The sequence below is a fragment of the Amaranthus tricolor genome, chromosome 1 (genome assembly GCF_026212465.1).
Source record: "Amaranthus tricolor cultivar Red isolate AtriRed21 chromosome 1, ASM2621246v1, whole genome shotgun sequence".
Lineage (NCBI taxonomy): Eukaryota > Viridiplantae > Streptophyta > Magnoliopsida > Caryophyllales > Amaranthaceae > Amaranthus > Amaranthus tricolor.
The window spans coordinates 14,923,618-14,948,694 of NC_080047.1; the positions used below are offsets into that span (position 1 = coordinate 14,923,618).

Here is a 25,077-nt window from a genome sequence, read left to right on the forward strand (position 1 = left end):
AAAATGAACGTCGGGTTGATGAGCAGATGACTTGTACGCGTACGTAGTGGTGTGGGGCGCAGTTACTTCCGGAATGAAGTGTTGAAACTGCGTGCCTTGGAGTATGCCTTGGGCAATCTCCCGTACGGGCTCCTCTTGGGAGGAGCCGATGACTGATGCAATGCCCTGTGCCTGCAGTAAGACTTAATTATTAATGAAATGTTTAAAGTGTAAGTTGTAAGGATAATAATTAAAGTTGAAGAATACTTACAAAGTGTGTCATCGTCGGTGCTGCGGGATTGTACTGGGATGCCGCCAAGATACCTCGTGGTGTCATCCATCGGCGAGTAATGGAGAGGAACCACGGCATGTAATCCGCCGTAGTAGGTGCGCCTACAGCCTCGATCGGCGCACCTTGGGCAAGCAGATCTAGCCTGTGCTCCCAACGAGCGACATGCCGCCAGTTCACCTCTAGCCAGTTCTTGGGATCCCGACCCTTGCGAGAGTGGTGGAGCTCCGCTTCTGTGTCGCATGGAGGCGGGATGCCCTGTACCATCCCAAATTGGCGCAGTACGCGCTCAGGGAGATGCACTTCGACCATGTCGAAGCAGATCAGAGGTACAGATGCTCTCCACGCCCCTGACAATATGCCCGAGTGCTGAGGCAATGCAGCGTATGCCTCAGCGGGGTAAGGGTCCCATAGAAACTAAACGTGAAAATTCGATTAATAAATTACTCAATTTGATACTTATAAAACAAGTTGTGGTGAAGTTGTTACCTGGTCAGCACGTAATAGATCGAGCTGATCGCGGTAGAATCCCACGCCCGATCCAGTGTGGGTCCTTGATCGTCTTTCAAAGGACCACCGCGATCCATATGGCACATGCGGGGGAGGAAGCAGTGGTGGCGCAAATGCACCACGACCCACACTCATGAGAACAAGGTAAGTGAAATATGGACGGTTTGTTACAAGTGCATTTCATCTCGCTCATATCCACACTTTGTATTTTACCACCCTTGGCCGATCCTCTATTACCACGCCCAGTCTTAACTTGGAAAAGGCCTCGACTGTAGTCAAATGCGATGATCTCATGGTAGTTTGCCTTCTCGGTGTTACGGGTGATAATTCTAGTGGCGTGTGAAGTGTACATGTTTCCCCCAATTAACCACGCGTTTGCATTCTCGCGTCTTTTTACAAAATAATCATTAACACGATAGAAGGTAAACTCCACAAGAGTGGTTATCGGCAAGAAACGCACACCCTTCATCACGTTATTGAATACTTCGGCCAAGTTCGTATTAGTAACACCGTACCTATACCCTCCATCGTGACATATTGACCATTTAGACATATCACCAACTTCATCAATCCAAAAAAGTGCTTCACGATTAACAACACCAATGGCCTTCAATCCCTCGACGACTTTATTGGGTTGTCTTTGCTCTGCAGTCCTACCAAACATTTTCTTCAACTTCACATTACCCATTTGACGATTGAAGTTGCTTAACAAATGCCTCAAGCAAAACCTATGATGGGCGTTTGGAGGTTGCCATTCCGGCTCCTCCATAGTTGCTAGAATGCCCGCATGCCTATCGGAAATAACGCATAACCCTAGACTATGCATCACATGCTTACGAACACAGCCCATAAACCAAGACCACGCGGCTATGCATTCTTTTTCGACCAAAGCAAAGGCAAGCGGGAATATTCCCTTGTTCCCATCTTGGGCAATCGCAGTCAACAACGTATGGCGATACTTACCATACAAATGTGTTCCGTCAATGGCAATAACGGGTTTGCAATACTTAAATCCCTCAATACTAGGTTGGAAAGCCCAAAACACGCGTTGGAAAGTTCTAATACTAGGACGGACATACACACCGACATCATTATCTTCCTTAAAGAACCACTCAACTACGGTACCGGGGTTTGAAATTTGCAGTGCCTTCAGGAAGCGTGGAAGAAGAGGATAAGAATCTTCCCAAGTACCATAGATGGAGAGAAGGGCTTGCTGTTTAGCACACCAAGCCCGCTTATAGGTCACTTCCACACTGAATTGGTCTTTGACCATTTGCCGGACAACAGAAACCTTAATTGATGGGTCTTGAGCAACACAATTTCTAATACGATTGTTAATCACGGAAGATGTCAAATGAATGTGCCCAGCTGACACGTTTTCAGTACTTAAAATACAACCCCCGTGCCTCCCTTTATAAGTAATTATCTCCCATGACGGTGAATAGGAGGTCTTCCTAGCCCTAAGCCTCCAACCACACCCTCTCTTACACTTCAACGTGAGCACGGTTTGATTTGAAGTCTCAGTTCTGTACTTAACGTTCCTACGAATATGATACAATTTAACAGCGTCTAACAAGGCATCCTTGTTGTCAAACATCATACCCTTTTGAAACTCTCCTTCGTCGGTGTAGGTTGTATCACAATCCCAAGACCTCCAAGAGTTGTCCTCAATGTGTTCATCTAGAGGGGGAACCAGTGCATAGGGTGTAGGGGCAACGATTGTTGGAATGTTTCCTAAAGTCATGTCATTAGCTAGAGCCTCCTCGTCAATACCCACATCATCCTCAGAAGGAGCTTCAACGAATTCATTACTCTCACTATTAACATCATCCCAAGGCTCATTTGTATCTTGTAAGTTAAAAGTAACATCATTTGACACTTGAAATTGAACTTGATTGGGTTCATTACAAGGATAAGAGGAAGATGGCATAAGGGATTTTGGGTTTCTTGGGTAGGGAAGGGCGTATGAGAAGGAGTTATATTCATAAATGCATTTGTTTCCACTACGTTCACATCTTCGTTCCCTAGGGGTACCTCTTCTACATATAACTCTAAAGAAGGACTAGGGGTAGACCTTGAATACTCCCACATTGCATCTATAGCCTCCTCATCCTCAACCGGAAAAGCTAACAAATCTCCACTCAGATTGTATTTAAAACTTAAATTAACAGTACTTCTTGTAGTGTCAATGCCAATCCTAGAGCATATAAAATGTTTAAATTCATTCAAATCCATGTATGAGTTGCATGCAAACAGTTTACGTTTTCCCCCAACATACTTAACATTATTACTAGTTGATCGAATTGAACCATTCCAAAAGCATACAACGGTGACACGAAATGAATCCATTTCTACAACAACACATAAAAAATCAACATCACCATCAACTTCATAAATATATGACCACTATACATTTTACATTCAACTAATAATTCTGAAACAAACTTTTAAAAGTGAGGATCAATGTAAATAACAACTACATTTGACATAATCGTAGAGCTCAAGTGTAAATGCCCACTACACATGAAATACATTTTAAATTCACCACCAAATGAAAAAATTTATAATAAAAACGAACCTCAATTAGCTGTAGATCAAGAAGAATTACGTAATTGGAAGCTTGTCAACCTACATTAATGTGAAAATTGATTAAAACACAACAAACCCTAATTTTTCGAATATTGAAAAAAAAACCAAAAAAAATTACCTTAGATCGATCTAAGAAGACTACAGCACTAATTACTGGTACAAACTTGAAACTTGATGACCTTAGTTGAAGGAATGAAGATCCTTACAAGGTTGGAATGAAGAAGGAGAAAGTAGAGAATTTCGGGAGAAAAGTATATCGCGAAATGAAGTGAGGAAGAAGAAGGATTCTGGAAAAATTTAAAGCTATAAGTCGCTGTTAGTAACAGCGACTTACAACTTTTTATTATTTTTTTTTTCCTTAAGTCGCTGTTACTAACAGCGACTTACCCGAGGCTAGGCTTGGACGTACGGAAGCTTATTTTGGGACATAAGTTTATCCCAATCTTATACTTGGAATTAAAATGCTAATTAATCTTATTTATTTCAATCTTCCGAAAATTCTAAATGTTGATGTTTGGTGTTTAGCCGAGCACCGGTCTCCGCAAAAATATGACGCGTCAACTCATCCATTTTCTCTTCTTGATGCATAATTCTTTCTCTTATGCGTTCTTGAGTAGTGCCATTATCAACAATTGAGCAGTGAAGATCAATAAGATAAATAACCATTAATAATATGAAAATCAAATAACACAAGTAAAGATAATTTAATAAAATAACATAACACAAATAATGCAGATAATTAAATAGAAAATAACTATTAATAATATAAAAATAAAAAAACATAAAAAATCAAAAAGGAAAATAGAAAATCAAAAATAAAATAACAAAAATAAAAAAAACATGTTTCCAAAAAAATTAAAAAATAGAAAATAGAAAAAGAAAAAAAAAAAAAAAAAGATTGCTCTTTGAAAAATAGTACTACATAAAACTTACTCCTTGAAAAAATTACTACAATGTCAAAAAAAAAATCAACGTATCAATCACGTAAAAATTAGACGCCACCCTTTTCATTTTATCGCCACCCCTAATGAAATTACGAATTTGCCCCTGAACTTAAAAGTTTTAAAAACTCTATAAAATACTTCAAATTCACTCAATAACACTCTTATCACTTCTAAAAACACAAAATTTACACATAAAATTAATCAGATCTAAAGCTTTGGAATCGAAGTCGTTAACAAAAACTCTATAAGAAGTAGTTTTGAATTTAAATTCGAAATTCAAAAAAGAAAAATTATATCAATCGCACAAAAAGTGCGACTGAACCTAGGTCGAGTCGCACTTTTTGCGCAACTGGAATTATATTTTTTTTTTGTTATTTTTTTTTTTGAATTTCGAATGAATTTTTATTTTTATTAATATTTTTTTTTTGTATTTCGAATGAATTTCTTTTATTTAATTAATTTATTTTTTAAGTTATTGTTATTTAATAAATGTTGTAATAAATTATTTTATTTTAATATATTATTATATTATGATAAAGTTATTATAATAATTAGTTTTGAATTTAAATAATTTATTTAAATATTTAATTATTTTTTAAGATAATAATAATATATTAATTAAAATTTAGTTGCTAATTAATTTTTAATATAATAATTGTTAATAAAATTTTATTCTAGTTGTTAATTAAATTTTAGTTGTTTAATTATTTATTAATATAATAATTGTTTATTTGTTTATATGTGTGAATTATTTTAGTTGTTAATAATTTATGTGATTGTAAGTGTTTATTAAATTTACTAAAATGTTTATTAAGTTAATATTGTAAGTGTAATTAAAATGAATATAACTTAATTTAATTTTTTATGCTTTTAATTTTTTATTAATAGTTAATTAAAATATGAAAATTGTAGTAAATGACTAGAAATCAAGGAAAAGGAAAAGGGTTTTTTAGAGGGTTATTGAGCAACAATAGTTCTAGGCCGAGTTTACTTAGAGGGGATCCCCATGAGAGGGGGGTTAGTGGTTCTGCAAGGCGAGCCAGGCAGGAACAAGCGGCCAAACATAGTCAGACCCAACGTTCGACTACCCTAGACCATGTGCGTAGTCGCTTTGAGCGCCATAGTAGCCAGCGTAGTGATACGGCCGGCTCAGGTGACGATGATACTGATTACGACGAGTCTGTCAGTCGGGAAGAGTCTATTGGTCAGGATGAGTCTCTCGGTCATCCTGTTGATTGGACGCTCGTCAGAGGGCATGCCGGTCAGTTTAGGACTAGAGAGCATAGCACGGCTGGCACTTCTGATCACGTAGGAGTTAGCCAGGTTGAGGATGCGGCTCCACGGGGGAGGTGGCGCTCACAATCCGCGGACATGGACTGGTTGATCGCATCACCCCAGCCCGGGGGCCCTGTTGACACCACTTTAATACCCAGCTACGGTGGGCACGTAGCAAAGGTTATACTTGAGGGATCGGAGTGCACGCCTCCGATTTTGAAATGTCGTCCTAGGAAGAGGACGTTGGATGCGATCATCAGACTTCAGGACATGTCTGATGAGCTGTACGGGGTGTTACCTGCCACTCCTCTAGGTCGTCTGCCGTATATAATGCACCAGTATATTGATAGTGCTCTCATTACGACATTTGTGGAGAGGTGGCAGCCTGATACCAACACCTTCCACATGCCATGGGGGAGATGACCATAATGTTGCACGACGTGCAACGCATTTTAGGATTTGGCATTGACGGTTCACTTCCCGCTGAACCTGCTGATGGTGACTGGAAGCTTGGTCTGGCCGGTCTGTTTGGGGAGCCAATGTCGGAGCTGCGTAGGAAGGGGTACTTCACCAGTGGGAGCATTAACGTTGGTGAAATGTTGCAGCTATGCCACCGTTCTCAGTCTCTGGAGACTCAGGCTACTGCGTATTACATGGCTATAGTGGGTTCCATGCTGCTGGTGGATAAGACTAGAGTCAAGATGCGACCTCACCCTATACTTGCTGTGACTGTTGATCAGGATGAGATTGCTTGGGGTGCAGTGACGCTGGCTAACATGTATCGCCAACTGGGTATGGCGACAAGGACTGGATGCAAGACTATTGCTGATTGTCTGACACTGTTGTAGACATGGATTTACGAGTACTTCCCAGCCTTCCGCCCCCATCCTCGTCAAGCTGATATGCCTAACAAGACTAGGGCGGAGATGTGGTCCCCGCAGAAGCCAATCCGTGAGCTGAGCAAACTGAGAGACTGTAGGAGTATACTGGACTCCATGACAGAGACATAGGTTTTGTACATGACCTCACACATAGTTATACTAATTATTTTAATTTTATATTATGTTGTTTATGTTAATATTCTTTGTAAGCAGGTGGAATGGACTCCGTACATGACTCCTCCTAGGGCTCTATTGAATGAGCACCCACGCACCGCCTATATCGGGGTATCACCTGTTTTGATATCTTGGAGGTGTATATGCCTGAGAGAACAGTCAGACAGCTTGGTTTTGCACAGGCTATTCCCCCCCCCCCCCCCCCCCCCCTTCGCTGAGACCTACCCAAGCTGTGTGACCGGCACAGGGTTCCTACTCAATGACATTCGCTTCTCCGTTTATGTACACGAAGATGTGGAGTAGGTTCCCCTATTGTGCCCGCGTAGGTGATCAGGCAATGCGTCGAGCATCGGTTCCATCGGAAGCTGTCCCTGAGTATATTGACTGGTTTAGAGTCTCTTCCCACACATTTCTCATCCCCGGTGAAGGACTTACTGCTGCGTTTGGTGCAGCAGATAATAGATTTGAATACGTTAGTATTTCTGTTTATCTATTTCATTTTTATGTCTCATTACCGAAGTTGACTGTCTAATTTTTTGATAATACAATTGTTTTATTTGTACAGTTTGCAGCTGAATTTCCAACTCGACTAGTGCCATTGCTCAGGATGCTTTCATATAACGCCCTGGGAAAAACAGGCTGCTGATATTTATCTGGATGAACTTAGAGATTTGTTTGCCAAATGTCAAGTGTTTAGAGGGCACAACCCTTAATAGACATTTATGGAATTTGTATTAATGAAGAATTTTTATTGATTTGTATTGATGAAGAATTTGTATTATTACGTGTTGCGTTTGATTCACTAACACATTTATTCACTAACTTATTTATGGAATGAATATTATAAATACAATTACTACAATGAATACAATTAATAAAATGAAAACACTAAGTACAATCAGTATAATAAACACTATGGAGTATCTAAATTGACCGCATCTTCGGCGGTGTTATTTTATTGTCGTCGTTGTACGCCGCACAGTCTATTCCAAAGTGATATCCTGTTGCGATACTGTCTCTCTAAATCTATACATGAATTGTTAGCTGTTGCTCTCCAATTTTGTTGGACTGGCGGTAGTGGAGATGAATCATCGTTCATTAAAAGCTGAACATAATGATTCCCGTTCATCCAAAGAATATGTACAAGTTTATTTACACCATGCATTCCCCCTGTTCTCCTTAACGGAAGCACTAAAAAATTATACATTGGATTACCATCGGCAGAGCCATAATACGCAATTGCAATGTTGAGAAACGTTGCTGCAGAATAAAATGCTGCCATTTCCATCTAATGACTGTACGGGGCAAGTCCTTTGCTATGGGCACTAATTCTGTATATAGCATCATCCACCAAATCTGCTGATAGATAGATGCATGCATATTGATCTCTATGCGTTTCCATTTCCAAACTCATTGCACGTCGTAAAAGAGGCCATGCCTCCTTGCCCCTAACTCTGTGATGGCAATAGCTCTAAATCCACAATTACCGTCACCTATAACATCAATCCAATTAAACAGGTACTGTGGATGAATATACGGAATGTGATTTGGCCACGGAAAAAGTGAAAAATCACGACCTGCTGAACCATCTGAAAAAATAACAGTATATTAATATCATTCAAATGATCTAAAACATATATAATTATAGGAAAGGAAATACGGGTACCAGATAAGTTGGAACTGAAGTTAATTCCAACTGACGATTGGTTTGATCGGTTGCTAGATCTCCCGCGTGATGACGATCTGGATCCGCGACCCCTTGAGGATGATCTATTGTACTCGAACGAACTTTTGTTTCTCTTGAGGTGTCTGCTTGTCGTTGGTCTTCCCTTCCTCGGTGGACTTGCTTGTGGCTCAGGTATATCGGTATCATCAGGGTGTAGTTCATGTTCAAGTACCTGAGACATGCATCGTACAACTGTGGGGTCGACTTATAAAACTTCATCCACCAACGATTGAAAGTACTCTTTATCATCGGCGTTTGCGTGCCGTACTTCTCCGTTGGCGTCTTCTTCTGCCTCTAAGTACTTTAACGTTTTCCAAAATGGATGTATATCGTCCAAGTACAAAGCACCATGAGACCTAATTGACAAGTAACAGTAACACGCGCAGGATAATCCGTGGGTTCTTTGAATGACACAACCGCATTTGTCAAAAACATAACTCACCAAGTTTAACATTTGGTTGTGCTCCATCATCAATTGTTCCAAGGCAAATATGGAAACATGACGATACAACGGTCTCAAAAAATTCAGTCGCGACGTCCTTGAAATGGAATTCATAGATTCCTGCAAAGCTTGTTATATCCTCGATTGTTGATTCGTTATCTAAGCGTGCGCCCTTTTAAAGAGGGTATCAAATGAGCTATTACCGCTACCCAAGTAGTACTTGAAGGAAGAGTGTTGGCTTTCAACTCTACAGGTAGTCTGGTTACCTAAGTACAAACAGTCATTCGTCCACGCACGCACAAATTTCTCTTTGTGAGGAATCCATGTTCCAACCAAATATCGCACGACCCTCCTGTTCCTAGTCGACCAAGTAGACACAATCCCTTCCCACCTGTTTTCAAATTCAGGGATTGTCAGACTGTTAACCAAGGGGTTCCATTTTGTTTGCCTGAATATCTGCCCCTGTTGATTTCTCTTGCCGCCGCACAATTTGTCGATCATGTTCTCCACGTCGTTGCCAATATGCCATACGCATAATAAATGTCGTACATCTGCATTAAACAGAAATTTAAAATTAATTGAGATATATATATATATATATATATATATATATATATATATATATATATATATATATATATATATATATATATATATATATATATATATATATATATATATATATATATATATAGTATAAAGATCAACAATAATTAATCATTAAAACCTGTTTACCTGGAAAGACAGCAGGAATAGCTGCAGACAAACCCTCATCCTAATCCGTTACGATTACGTTAGGCGTCTGAACTCTGCCGAAAATATCCCTCAACCTCTCCAACACCCAAGAATAAGACACAGCCGCCTCATCTCGCATCAAACAGAACGCAACCAAGAAGTTGTGATTGGTTGGCGTCATTCCAATGATTTCGCAAAGGGGCTACTTTTGCTTATTCGTTTTGTACCTTGTGTCTATCAACACAACATGGGGCCACGAACGTATCATCTGCATAGATGTTGGATTCACAATCAATAATCTACTAAACTGCCCCTCACTATCCAAGTCTGTCCAGACTACATAATTATGCTCTGTGGCTATATATAGACAGTGTTAAAGAGGAGTCCTACTATCCATCTCTTCTCTCCTTATTGACTGTCTTACATTGTAAATTTGATTCATACTAGCAAAAAAAACCAGGAAAATTCCTTCTAATTGAAGTCATTATAAACGCTGGTTGCATGCCAGTTGCATTGAAATCTCGTATGTGCTGCCTAATATCAACAGTCATCCTATTTACTCTTATTTGACCATCTCTGTACATCAAGAACGGGTGGTTATGTCTTCCTTTTTCACCAGGAAACACTCTTACCGTCCAAGGTCTTTCCCCTGGTTTATGACTACTTCCTATAATCATAAATTTACACCCACAAGCCCTACTTTTGGAACCAGGTCGGACAACATTGTCTAAGTTATGCAAATCACCCCTTATACTACCGTAGCGGTGACATCTTAAGTACAAACTCACTCTAGAACGTCCTTCCTTTTGTTTATATGAAGCACGTATAAATTGAAAACCAATTCTTAGTGCTATCTCATCAGCCCAGGCATGTAAATCATCTACAGAATCAAATCACCCCTGTTTTAGCAATGCCTGATTGTAGCAAGCCATTCGAGGTCTATTGTGATGCTTCATTCGAAGGTTTAGGTTGTGTACTTATGCAAGAAGGAAAGGTCATAGCTTATGCATCGAGGCAGTTAAGGCCACATGAGGTGAATTACCCCGTGCATGACATTGAACTTGCTGCAGTGATCTTTGCTTTGAAGTTGTGGAGACATTATTTGTATGGGTTACCGTGTAAGATCTACACTGATCATCAAAATTTGAGGTATGTCTTCAACCAAAAATAATTGAACATGCGCCAAAGGCGGTGGCTTGAGGTTATTAAGGATTATGATCTTGAAATTGTGTACCACCCTGGAAAAGCGAATAAGGTAGCTGATGCCTTGAGTAGGAGACCGAGAGTGTCTGTGAATGCCATTATGTCTGTACCATGGGAGTTGTATCGTGAGATGCAGAGTTTGGGATTAGAGATTTTTAGTCGACACGAGGTTGGTCAGTATTTGGGAGCAATGACTATACAACCCACTTTGTTTGATCGTATAATTGAGGCACAACTTGAGGATCCAGAGATTGTTGAGTTGATCCATAGAGTTGAGAAAAATGAGACTGATGCTTTTGAGTTAGGAGAAAGAGGAGAGTTGAGGATGAACGGTAGATTGTGTGTTCCAAATCAATTTGAATTGAAGAATGAGATTCTGAAGGAAGGTCATCAAAGTTTATTTCATTTGCATCCAGGTCGAGATAAGATGATTGAGGAGATAAGAGAGATATTTTGGTGGAAAGGTCTAAGGAAAGATGTCTCTGATTTTGTGTCTAAGTGCCTAGTCAGCCAGAGGGTAAAGTTCGAGAGACAAAAGAGTTCAGGGTTGCTTCAACCGTTGCCTGTCCCAGATTGTAAGTGGGACTCGATTTCTATAGACTTTGTGGTAGGGCTGCCAAGGACCCAGCGAGGGAATGATGTTATTTGGGTCATTGTTGATAGATTGACCAAGGTCGCTAGATTTGTGCCAATGAAAAATACTTGGGGGGCCAAGCAATTAGCAGATGCCTATGTTCGAGAGATTGTCAGACTTCATGGTGTTCCGAGGACTATTGTTTCGGATAGGGATCCGAAGTTTTTATCGAGGTTTTGGGAAAAGTTGCAGGAAGCTTTTGGCAGTAAGTTGTGCTTGAGTACTGCTTTTCATCCTGCGACTGATGGTCAGACTGAGAGAACTATTCAGACTTTAGAGGATCTTTTGAGATGTTTTGTGTTGGACTTTGAGGGTTCTTGGGAAGATAAATTACGGATGGTGGAGTTCGCCTACAACAACAGTTTCCAATCTAGTATTAGGATGGCACCATATGAAGCTCTTTATGGAAGGAAGTGTCGAGTACCTTTGTGTTGGGATTTGATGGATAGGACCATTCCCGAAGGTTCAGATGTGATTCAGGAATCCATTGATGCGCTGAAGATTATTCAACAGAACATGAGAGCAGCACAGAGGCGACAAAAGAGTTATGCTGATAATCGTCGAAAGATGTTGCAATTTGAGGTTGGCGACAAGGTTTTCCTAAAGGTTTCACCTACAAGAGGTGTCCAGCGTTTTGGAGTTCGAGGAAAGTTGAGTCCAAAATTTATTGGACCTTTTGAGATCCTACGGAGAGTCGGGGAAGTTTCTTATGAGTTGGCTTTACCTCCAAGTTTAGCAAAAGTTCATAATGTGTTCCATGTTTCACAGTTGAGGAAGTATGTTCATGATCCGTCTCATGTTCTAGCTCACGAGCCGCTTTTGATTGAAGAGTCTTTGGTGTATGAGGAACGACCAATCAGGATCTTAGATACCCGAGTAAAAGAGTTGAGAAATTCGAGGATTCCATTGGTCAAGGTTTTGTGGTCAAACCACGGGGTTGAAGAGGCGACTTGGGAAAAAGAGGTCGACATGAGAGAGCGTTATCCTAACCTTTTTGGTAAGTCCTAGTTTCGGGACGAAACTATCTAAAGGGGGAAAGAGTTGTAACAGGCTCAAATTTCTTAATCTTAATCTTTCGATTAATTATTCCGAAATTTCTTTTCGAATTCCTAATCCTTTGGTTATCTAATTCAAATCACCTTTAATTCCTAAACCTTATTCCGATTTTTGTAATTTCTTCCAAATATTAAACTTAAAAATATATTTATATTCTTAAATTTCTTTATAAGCACTAAAATATTATTTTATTATTTTATACTACGAAAAGTAAAATTTTAATATTATATTTACGGTTTTATTAAAACGTTACGTTTCAATTTCGTTTCCTTAAACTAACTTTACTACTTATCATTTTAATTTTACAACTTTGATTTAATTATTTTATACCTAAAAATTAACAATATATTTCTTATTAACTTTAAGTATAGTTTTAACTAAAATTTTCTAAGTAAACTATCATATTTTCATAATCAAACCTTAATCATACTTTCCCATTAATCTAAAACATTTCACTAGCATAAACTAGAACAAAAATTTGATGAATCAATATCCTTTCTACATCAATCCATAATGTTCATCACTTACACAAGCTATCACCATTTCCTTACACAAGTTAACCTTTTTCTACACTCCAAACTCTTACACATCCACTTACACACTCCAACTCTTACACATTCACTTAGACACTCTAAATCACTTACACAAGTTAACCTTCTTTTTCATACAATCTTATGAACTAAAAAGTTGTTCAAAACTCATTATAAATACCCCTCCTTAGCCATGAGATCACTTGCACTCCATCATCAAATCTTTCTACCATTCTTTCTTATATCTTCACTTCATTAACATCTTACTAACTTTATACCCTTTTTATTTGTTGAAGAATCAAATGAAGATGGAGCTTGATCTTGTCACTTCTTAAGCCAATAATCATCAACTTTTAAAAAGTCAAGTATTATCTTTTGGAGCTTGGATATCATTTTCTTTTGGGTAATTGAAGATCTACTTCTTTGAAGCTTGGAACCTTGAAGACTTTCTTTTGGAGCTTATTTCCTTAAGTTCTTATTTTCCTATTATTATTCTCTTACTTGGTTTAGCACCACCTTCGGAGGAAAATGGTACACATTTTCTTAACTCTCTCGTTATGTGATATTTATTTATGGTTACTCGATAATATAAAAGCATGATTAACATGATTTTATTTTAGTCATTTAAACTTTATATGGTAATATTAAAGTCATATTCAGTTTAGTGATATTTTCGTCAAAACAATAATACTTTTGGGACACTCGAAAAAAAAAAGTCATATATATGGAAATTTTTGATTAATATGATAATATAAATATATATGAATTTTACTAGTTAAATAAACTTATGTGTTTAAAATGATTCCATATCATCTTGGTGTTTTGATAAATTTTTAATCGGTTTATTGGTAAAATAGTCAAACAAATTTGTTAAAATGCTTAGCATTGTTTTTCTTGAAAACTCATTTCATATAGATTTTGGACCCTTAATAACTTGTCGGATTATGTTATTTTTACAGTGATGGTAGATCTGTTTTACTATTTTACTGGTTATTTGATAAAATATGTTATTAAGTACTTAGAAATATTACCCTTGACTGTTATGATTATTTATGACACAATAATGACTTAGTTTAGCCTCAGGAATCTTAGTATAGCTACGAAAATTTGTTATTTAATTAATATTAATTTATTAGATACTAGTAATTTGTTTCTATTAAAAGGGTAGAATTGTCAAAATTTTGACTAGTGCCAGTTTGACTTATAAGAATGTAAACTATTTCGGTTTAGAGTCTTGTTTGATATTGCATGATATTGATTGTATGACTCTGATAGTAAGGTAACGTCGAACCATGGACCGGCATGTAAAATCCCGGCGTCCGTGTTAGCCGGCACGTAAAATGCGGTGTCAGACAGGGGGTCCGAGAAAAACCCATCCTGTGAAGTCTCGAGCATAACAGTATTGAGAGGAGTGACGACTCCCACCACAGTTAGGGTTTAGGACTACGGTCCTCACCTAACCAGACCCTTACATATATCAGTTGTCATTATTGTTGTGATCTTGTGATGTGCTATGATGGTAAAGCTATGAGACTTAATTGAACTTGATTAAATAAGAATTAAGGTTACCAAGTATTTAGTAGCAGTAATGAACTTTTGCAAGTATTGAGAATGTAACTTAATGGCTTAGTAAAGGTCAATAATGAGTAATAACCTTCTATATTGTGCTTGATGATTATTTTGTAAGCATGATTTAACTATCGCATCATAAGCTTGTTGAGAAAATTGTACTCGGCTTTATCGCTGACCGATTTAATCGGCTGTCATCCGTATTATGGATGACAGTATTTTGCAGGAAAATTTAGCTCAGGTTTCGATCCAGGCCGCAACTTTAATTATTCTATCGAGGACTTAGTTTCAATGATTTTACTTGATGACTATATTGTACTTATGTTTTTTTTATCGTATTTAAGTAAACCTTATTTTATATTTTCTCAGTTGTAAGGTATTTTTTTTACTTATGTTTTGAACGATTTTTTAAGTTCAAATGGTTTTTAGCAGTTCGGCGTTTTACAATTCCGCATTATTTATCTTAAGTATAATTATTAATGTTAATTATGTATCGAGAGTGCCGCTCCTGCTACACGTAGGCTAGTTTACAGTCTCCATGAGTAGTCACCAGCGGTCCGAGGGGCCGGGGTGTTACAAATGGTATCAGAGCAACCCTGCGACCGTGGCTGATAGTGTTCAGTGCACCTAGCGGGGGTAAAGATCCTGAAGTTATGGTCCAACGAGGACGTTGTATTCTTAAGTGGGGGTGAGTGTAATACCCCAGATTTAGCTTGAAAAATGATTGATAGACTACTCATATCAACAAGATGCATCTTCTTTTCTAGGGAGCCCATTTGCTAAGAACTCCACAGTTAAGCGTGCATGGTGGAGAGCAATCTTAGGATGGGTGACCTCCTGGAAAGTGTTCCCGGGTGCGCACGAGTGAGGCCAAAGTGCGCTGGAAAGACTTGTGTTGGTTTGTGGGGGCTAGTTTATCGTCTCCATGAGTAGTCACCAGCGGTTTGAGGGGCCGGGGTGTTACAAGCCCGATCCATTGACCATATCATAATATCAACATAAGCAATCACAACAACATTTGTCTCATTCAATTTTCAATTTCAAAAGAACTTTGATAAAACGATTTTACACGAAAAGTAGTCCGGCCAGACCCTTTAAGGGACTGCTACTACTCACCAACAAGATGTTTCAAAGAGCCGTGATCGATTCGCAGCTATCAACTAGAAGGGTTCCTCGATGGCGTCGTCTCCTGAAGCATAACTAACATAACATCACAACAAAGCGTTCGATACTACAAACTAGGTTCATATTAGCTCATTGTATCTCCTCCTAAGACCGCATCTTAGTTCCATCTTCTATTCTAATATTTCTAATTTCAAAGATTGCGCAAGTTATAACTCTAACCCCCAAAAATCATAAGAAAATATATAACCTTATTTAAAACTAGCTTATATTCTTGTAAAGATCGTACGTCTCCACAATCCCCTTTGCATTTCCAATTCAAACACTTCTATGTTCATCTAGACTCAAAACCAAGAAACCAATCAAGAATAACAAACTATCCAAAAGAAGAACAAGGTTAATTTATCCATTCAACTAATAATTTCCATACAAACCCTAGATACTCTCAAGAACAACCAATCGTATATAATCAAGGTTATATCCAACACTTACATTTACCCAGCTATTCGATTAATAACAACAACAAGATTTATGCACCATTAGTAATTTCACAAGAATCTCCTAATATTCAAGAACATCAAGTTTCCATAATCTTTCCACATCCAATCATCCTATCGATATTCTAATCTTCGTAAATTTCATACTAATTAATAATTCCAACAAATTGTTTCAATATTCCACAATCTACCATTTATTCATCATAAAAACCAAATTACATTTGATTTAAAATTCTTCCCCAAAACTCCTCAATCTCAATCTCTTATAATCACATATCAATCATCACATAACTCACTCACAACACATTTTCCATGAATTTCCAATTTAATGACTCATCTACTAACTCATACACATTCCAAGATTCAACAACATTTAGGGTTTAATACATAAATGAAAGATTATACAAGGGAAAGTGTATTAATAAGAGCATAATTATTAAGGGAAAACAAGGAAAGAAATCAAGAAGGAATACCTTCTGTTTGCAGCAGCAAGAAACGGAACAATTTCAGGTTCAATGTTCTCTTTTCGGCTTGAATTTGATGTTTAATCAACAGGACCAAAACGCACTCAATCCTTCCCCAAATCGACAGAATTCAAGTCAAGGGGGAAGATTTTGGCTGATTCTACACTTATGGTGGTTCGAAATCAGAGAAAAGCTAAAGAGATTGCTGAAGTAATGTGTCGAAAATCAAAGAAAGAATCGAGTAGATTATACCTGATTAGCTTTAGTTCGTTACTTTTCAAAAAATTCAAGCGAAGGATTACGTTTCTTGAAGAACCAAGAGCGAAATCAGATAAAGAAATAGGGAAGATGATGAAAATCGAATGGTGTTTTGTGTTCGAATGGTTTTAGGAAGAGCAAATAGTTGGTTTTTCTGGTTTGATTTTTCTTTTGTGTTGAAGATGATGATGAATAGTGAGACGCGTGATTTTTTTTTCTTTTTATATTATTATTTTTTTTAAAGAAAAGGAAAAGAAAGAAGTTAAATTAATAATATTTTATGTCATGTGTATTTAAGATCATTCTCTCGCTGATAATTCTCTTAAACTTACTCGTCTTAAAATATTAATTTTCCCGAATGTTACATTCTACCCAACTTGAAATGAACTTCGTCCTCGAAATTAAACTAAGTCTCAAGCATATACTCAAATATCTAACTAACATTCATAACGTAAAGTTCTGTCACCCAATTTCTCATACTTTATGCATTGTAAGAATCTATATTACTCGTACTAACTATGTGAACTAACCTAAACTTTTAAGGCTTAGCATCGTTAAAACTTAGTATTATTCCGAAATCTTATGAATGTCATGTGTATTTAAGATCATTCTCTCGCTGATAATTCTCTTAAACTTACTCGTCTTAAAATATTAATTTTTCCAAATGTTACATAAATAATTTAAGTAAACAAAAAAAATATATAAATATATGAGTAAATAAAATAATTTACTATAATATTTAGTAAATAATAATAACTTAAAAAATAATTATAATAAATAAAAAGAATTAATTTTTCAAAAAAGTAATTAAACATTTAAATAAATTATTTAAATTCAAAACTAATTATTATAATAACATTATCATAATATAATAATATATTAAAATAAAATAATTTATTACAACATTTATTAAATAAAAATAACTTAAAAAATAAATTAATTAAACAAAAGAAATTTTTATAATTCGAAGTTCAAAAAAAAATAAAAAATAAACACCAGTCGCACAAAAAGTGTGACTCTACCTATGTCCAGTCGCACTTTTTGTGCGACTTGTATTATTATTATTTTTTTTTTTTAATTTTTGAATTATTTAAATTCAACACTAATTATTATAATAACATTATCATAATATAATAATGTATTAAAATAAAAATAATATATTACAACATTTATTAAATAACAATAACTTAAAAAATAAATCAATTAAACAAAAAAAAAATATAATTCGAAATTTAAAAAAAAAAATTAATTCAATACCAGTCGCACAAAAAATGCGACTGGACCTAGGTATAGTCGCACTTTTTGTGCGACTCAGCCTAGGTCCAGTCGCACTTTTTGTGCAACTCTACCTAAGTCTGGTCGCACATTTTGTGTGACTGGACTTTCTAAAAAAAAAAATTTTTTAAATTTCGAATCGATTAATTACTTACCGAATCGTTATCATGCTCGTTTTGGTATGCCATTGTTGTTCGATGTACAGTTTTAGCTTGTTTAAGTTAACGTAGTGTTTTTAGAGAGATAGTACCGTGTTTGAATTCGTATGGACGCCTCTGAAAATTCAATATATATAGAGTCACGATAATAATGTTATTAAGTGTTAATAGTGCTATTAAGTGCGATTTACATTTGTTAAACAAGTTTTAAGTCCAGTGGCAAATTGGTAATTTTTTAAAATCCAGGGGCAAATTCGTAATTTCGTTAGGGAGTGGCAATAAAATGCAAAGGGTGGCGATGAATAATAATACCAAAAATAATTATTGAAATACAATTCAAAAAAAATTAAAACTTGCTCCTTGAAAAAAACAAAAATAACAGAACATAATAACAATAAGTTGGAAAAAATGAAACTCTATTAAAAAACTAGGACAAAAAAAATAACAAAAAATAATTATTGAAAATACTTATATAATTTTAAAAAACTAAAACTAGTTTCTTAAACAAAAAACATACCCAAAAATAACGTAACATAACGTAATTATAATGTGAAAAAATATAAAAAAAAAACATATGTATCAAATTAGAAAACTTTTTTTTTTGGCAAAATACATTTTATAAAATGTTAGAAAAAAAAGCAGAAGCGTTACAGTCCATAAAAAGGAAATTAAGAAACCAATATAATACATAAAAAAAAAAAAAACCAATAGCATAACAAAAATTACAAAACGAAAAAGATTACCTTGCTGCATGCCCGAAAATAATGCCTTGCCACCGCTTCTTGCTGTCCTCTTTATCGTCAAATGAGATTAATGGTAAATATAAAATGAGAGTAACAAATGAGAGAGTAAAAGAAAAAAATGAAAGAATAAGTGTAACACCAGACAATTATTTGACGTTAGTAAAATATTTTAAATTATTTTTAAAAATAGTTATATAACATTTTTTTTATTAAATATTTGGTTTAGTTATTTTAATCTACTTTTTAATAAAGATTATAAATATTTTTTATTGGTCACTTATTATTATTAAAATTTTAAGTAAAATAAATAAATAATAATAATAATAATAATTATTATGTCGTTTTTAAATCGAGCAAAACAAAGATCTTTATAACCTTTTAGAATTAATTTTAATTTTGTTGAATCTTGTAAATAAAATACCCAACTAAAATATGGATTAGAGTTTTAATATTTCTCCCCCATATTAACTCATCTCACACCATTCTTCCTCCATCTCATTCATTTTGTTCTCTCTTCATTCTCCAACTTCTTCCCCCACCAAAAACAGCCCCAGCAACCACCAGGGCTGACCACCACCGCCAGCTTCCAGGACCGGCCACCATCCACGGCTAGTGACAGCCGCCAGCTGCTCCCCCTGCACGCCTCTTCTCTCTCTTCTTCCCCATTTTTTGTGAGCTTCTTCTCCTTGTTAATGTAGTGCTTAAATCTTAAAGTTTTATGTAAATTAAGGAATGTTAGATTAAATTAAGTGATATCTTGATAGAATTTGTGGTGGGTAAGTGTTAAGAGTGTGATTTGAACATAGATAAGCTAGGGTTTTTATTAGGGATAAAAATAAAAGTAGTATGTACTACTTTTAGGTAATTTGGTGATATTTTGTTATTGGGACATCTTCATAGAAGCTTTTGTTTAGTATTATTATTGATTACTAATGGCGGTGTTGATGGTTAAAAATAGTTAGGGTTGTTAGTCACTTTAAATAGTTGTTAAATATTAATTTTATCATTGTTTATAGTGATGGATATGGTCATTGTTGTTGGTTTGATGGTTAATTGCCGTCGTTGAAGAATTTTATTTATTGTGGGTACATTGTTGAAGTTAATTGCCATGGATAATTTATTCGATTGTTGTCCCAAGTTGTGCAATGTGGCTAAATTATAGAAAAATAAAAAAATAAAAAAATAAATTAGTGTTGTGGGTTCTTTATGCTACGAATTGCTTTGTTCTTATTCTTTGGCCCATCAAACCTCGAGGAATGTAACAAATTTGATTACAAAATAATTATTAGCATGAATTGAATCATTAAAATTAAAATCGAAAGTAGTACATTGCATTTTATGATTTAAGTCTACATAGCTTTGTTTTATTGCAAAAATGTATGAAGTGAATATTCTTCCCTTAACATAGTGTTAGACTTGAATGGAAATCATTGTGATGATTGGATTGAAGTGATGGTATAATTCATGAGTAAACATGTTTTGTGGGTGTATTGTTGAGATTATTAATCACTAAAAGTGGTTGTTAATTGTCACTTGTCTTATAAAGAGGATGGTGGATATTGTTTATATTATTGAGTATTATTGTTAGTTGATGGTGGTATGGTTGTAGTTATTAGAGCCGAATATTGTCATGTTAATGATGCTTGACATGATTGGTTCATTGGTTGTTGTAAGTGGTGTAACTGTAGCCAAATTATAAGTTACTACTATTAATGTTTTACAAGTGTTAATAGTTTATGACATTACATGGTGATGTGGTTTTATGACTTGAATCTCTTGGTTTAAAGAAATGGTCATAACGTATATTATGTTGCTGTGAAAGCTTATTTGATTGTTGAGATAATGTCATAACTTATGAACAAGTATTGATTGAGTAATGAGAATTGGTTTAGTGTGCGTTAGAATAATTGGAAGTTACTTTGAATGGGTGAAGGATAGCTTGTTTTGCTCTTGAATGGAGACAAACAGGCTTATTAGCTCTACTTTAAACTTGTATAGGTTCCAATTTCATGAAAGGAAGGTAGAACTTTAGTTAGGTGATTATTGTGATTTTGTCGTGCAGTGACGCTTACAGATACGTACACGCAGTAACTAACCCTTATATGCAATTTGCTTTAAGACTTTATTGTTTATTGTGATGATATGCATTGTATCGAAACTATGAGGTACTAGTGAGTACACTTTATATGAAGAGCTATCGATTATGAAATTCTTGTGCTTAGAATAGTTTAGAGAATAAGAGTGTTAGTAGAAGGCGGGGACCACCCCCTTATTTATTTAAGAATTAAATTATGTCTTACTTGGAGTTAGAATGACTCCTTTATAGGTAAATTTCATATTTTGTTTGGGTTGCTCAGTGGGTTTTGGCGTTCTGCTATTCCAGGGCACTCATTAATAGTAGAAAGCGAGAGTCATTCCCATTTGATAAAGCATTAGATTATGATTAGCTGGCGTGACTCAACTGGGTTATGTCCGGTTGATTTAATAGTCCCCTGGGTGAGATCCGACGGGATCACTGTATGGGGGGGGTATGAGCATACTTTTGTCATTGGGCTCCGGGTGCCCTATACCGCCCCTTGACCGAGGTGTTACCATGCGGGCTTTGCAAACCCTAATATGGTAGCCTCTTCACTGGATTGGTACCCCAGTGTGTTATATTTTTCCCGAAGGTAGGATTCGAGAGGGTCAGCTGGAGGGGGTATGAGCTCATACTTTGCCATGGGCGCCGGGTGGCTGATAACGCCCTTGGCTTTGTCACTATGCCATGAAGTAGAGAAAAAATCTACTCTTGAATATTCTTCGAGGGATTAGAAGTCCTCAAAGCAAATCGTGGAGTAAATAGGAAGTGTTAGGTACAGGAGTAAAACCTGTATTGTCGTGCTATGTTATTGTTCAATTCACATATTCTGTGGTTCTAACCACCATAAATTCGTTGAATACTGACTTGTACTGTTTGTTTTTCATTGTTGATGGCTTGTCTTTGATGGCTCTGCTATGACACGTTGGTCTATGACTTTACGTTGAGCAGCGGGGTTATCATAGATAGACATTACAGGTGATGGAGCTTCTTCGCATTGATTACGGGGGGAATGAGTGAGAATCTTGAAGTATACAATAATCTTATTGTCTACATGTAGTTTCTTTTAATTAAGTTATTTATGTTTTGAGTTTGAGGTACATGTCCTCCTTTGTATAAGTTATTTCCGTTGCGTTGTTTTTGTGGTTTGTATGATTTAAATAGTTTATCATTGTCTTTTTTTCTTCAAACTCAAGCGTTTAAATTGGAACTACGATCTATGCTTATCATGTTGACAAAGAATCCGGCGAGGATCATTCCGCCGTGATAGATTATTTAAGATCAACATGTCTTTTTCTTATTAATGTCTTTATATTTCTAAGCAAGTTTATCTTTTCTCTTTCCAATATATAAAGGAGATGTCGAATTTCCAGCTCACTTTAAAAGATTAGTTCTAATTGGTTTATTCTTTTTTAGTATTTTTTGTAACACCCGAATTTTCTTCCGTTCTTTTCGATGTTATTTGGTTTCAATTAAATGGTCGGAAATTCAGGGGTGTTACAATAAGAAAAAAGAATGAGAATAAGAATAAAAACTAGTGGAACTAAAGTAATATTAGGATTTAGAAGGAGAGAGAGAAAGTAAGAGTAACGAGTGGGGATGAAAGTATGGTTATTTGGAGAGTAAAATCGGCGACAATTCAACAAATGACTTTTAAAATTCAAAATTCAAATTAACGACCAGATTCCAATCCTAAACTAGTCGCCACGCTGATGTAATATTTGTTTAAATTTAAATTTTCCCGCTTTGGAGTACATGGTGACTAAATGAAGACAAGTAAATGGTCGCCAGTTGAGATTTACGTAAGTCCTCCTTAAAGACACCGGGTAGAATAAAACAAAGCTAGTCCAATGGCTACTTGAAGATTTACAATTATACTAAAGTAGCTCTCTAAATAGTAAAGCTTGTAGAACCACTAGTGTGAGAATGAATATGGGACACAGGAGCTTGTTTACCAAGTTTTGAGTATTTTTTATTCAACAAAAGAATTAGGCGTGGAAGAAGAAGGTAGAAGCAGAAATGGAAAATGGAGAAGATAAAGAAAAAGCGGAGGAAACTGTTTATGTTCAAGAAATGAACGAGGACGAGAGTCTTCCTATTTTTTTAAATTACAAGGATTATATTTCAGTCAATTGATTAAACTCAATGCTTTCGTAATCATTATATCATTCGAAAATTCCAAACAACAAACAAAATATTCAAAAAACTTACTAAACTAACAAAGTAAGTTCCTTTTGAGGAAAATTATCATATTGTGGAAATCTTAATGAAAATCAATTTATTTTATTACTTTAATTTGATACTCCCTCAACAATAAATTTTAACACCAACAATTGATATAAGTATTATGAAATTGATAGAAACTACTAAATTGACTGAATATGATTAAAAGTGAGAGATGTGTAGATATTATAAAATAACAATGCAAAACATAAATTACAATTTGGGAATTTGTATTTACCCTTTGTTGATTGCTAAAATAAAACTTACAAGAATACACTAAGAACAAACTTAGAGATTATATTTGTAACGACAATCGTTACCCAGAAACTTATACTTATTGTAGGCGTGTAATCACTTTTCTTTTGTAATATTTTCCCCACAAAGGTATTTGGATTTTGACTTGGAAATTCACAATGAGATATAAACAATACAATACACCCTTAGTACTTAGGTTATGTCACTTAATGACAAAGTGTTTGGTGAATTATAAACTTTGGAAAAATTCTAACAAGAAGTTTATAACTCTTTTTGAAAAAATACAAGTAAGAGAGAAAGTAAGGACAAGAATTCAGAAATTCTAGACGTGGTTTACATTCTTCCTAAGTCCCTATTCATACAACTCTAAGTATAGTAAAGGGTCATGGCACGTTCAATCACCCATTGATGATCAAGCATTATGACCACCATTTTATACCATTATAATTATGTATTGATGAGCATTATTTCTCCCCATTAAGCCTTTGTAACATCAGAAATAAAGTGGACAAGAGAAGGAATCCAATGCACTTAATTCAAAGAAAACGTAAAGATACAACGGTCTGATCAGAACAAAAAGTCGAGTCGGCTTTTGCTCCAACCTCAGGAAAGCCGACTCGACTTTTCCGGCTGGACAAAACATTTTTCCAGTACCTAAAGCCAAGTCGGCTTTTCAAGCTGACTCGGTTTCCAATTTTCTTTTGTCCTACCCTTTGAACCCCTTTTGGACCTTCTATTTTTAATACATTTTGTCCTATTACTATTTGTAGTACTTAGTGATAATTACTTAGGATTTAATATACATTAAATATTCAACAGTAGATAAAAATTAATAAAAATGGTGGAGATACTAACTAAAATAGAAATTTTGCAAAGTTAAATCAACATACTAAAATAAAAAGCGTGACAATATCTTAGGAACAGAGAAAATATAAATTTAAATCCAAAAAGAATGATTGACGACCATAAAATAAGAAGCTTACATTCTTATTTTCTCTTTAATTTGTATTAATTGACTATTTAGTCCATATATCTATTACGTCTCTTAGAAAGGTCGTCTCTCACAACAATTTGCGTTCAATTAAACTATATTTTTATTTGGAGTATTTTGGACGTGTATTGTATTATTTTAATTGTTATTAAGACTTAACTTTATAATTTATATTGTATTTTTTAATTTTTATATTAGAAATGTCTGCTTACACGCGGGTCCCAGCCGCTAAGTAAATAGGCAGGTAGTGATAAAAGAATATGCTCACTGATTTAGGCGAACTTTTTAATATTTGAGCTCACGATAAATTTTTAAGGCATTATCTGGTTTGTTACCCGTTCAAGGCCGCCCATGAACTAACTCTAGTACTCTACCCTGAATCTCATTAAAACTCTGAAGTAATTGGACGAGGGTAGTACTATGGATGACCTGTTTGAGATGTCTTGTGTTGGAATTATTTTTTATTCTTTACCCATAT

At 35.5% G+C, this 25,077-nt stretch overlaps 1 long non-coding RNA gene across 1 annotated transcript; it reads left to right on the forward strand.

The window, feature by feature from the left end:
- The first annotated feature begins 19,473 nt into the window (after window positions 1-19,473).
- On the forward strand, window positions 19,474-22,320 carry LOC130805413 (uncharacterized). Its single transcript, XR_009040205.1, has 2 exons — window positions 19,474-19,724; window positions 22,082-22,320. It is a non-coding gene; the product is annotated as an uncharacterized LOC130805413 (long non-coding RNA).
- Window positions 22,321-25,077: the final 2,757 nt, after the last annotated feature.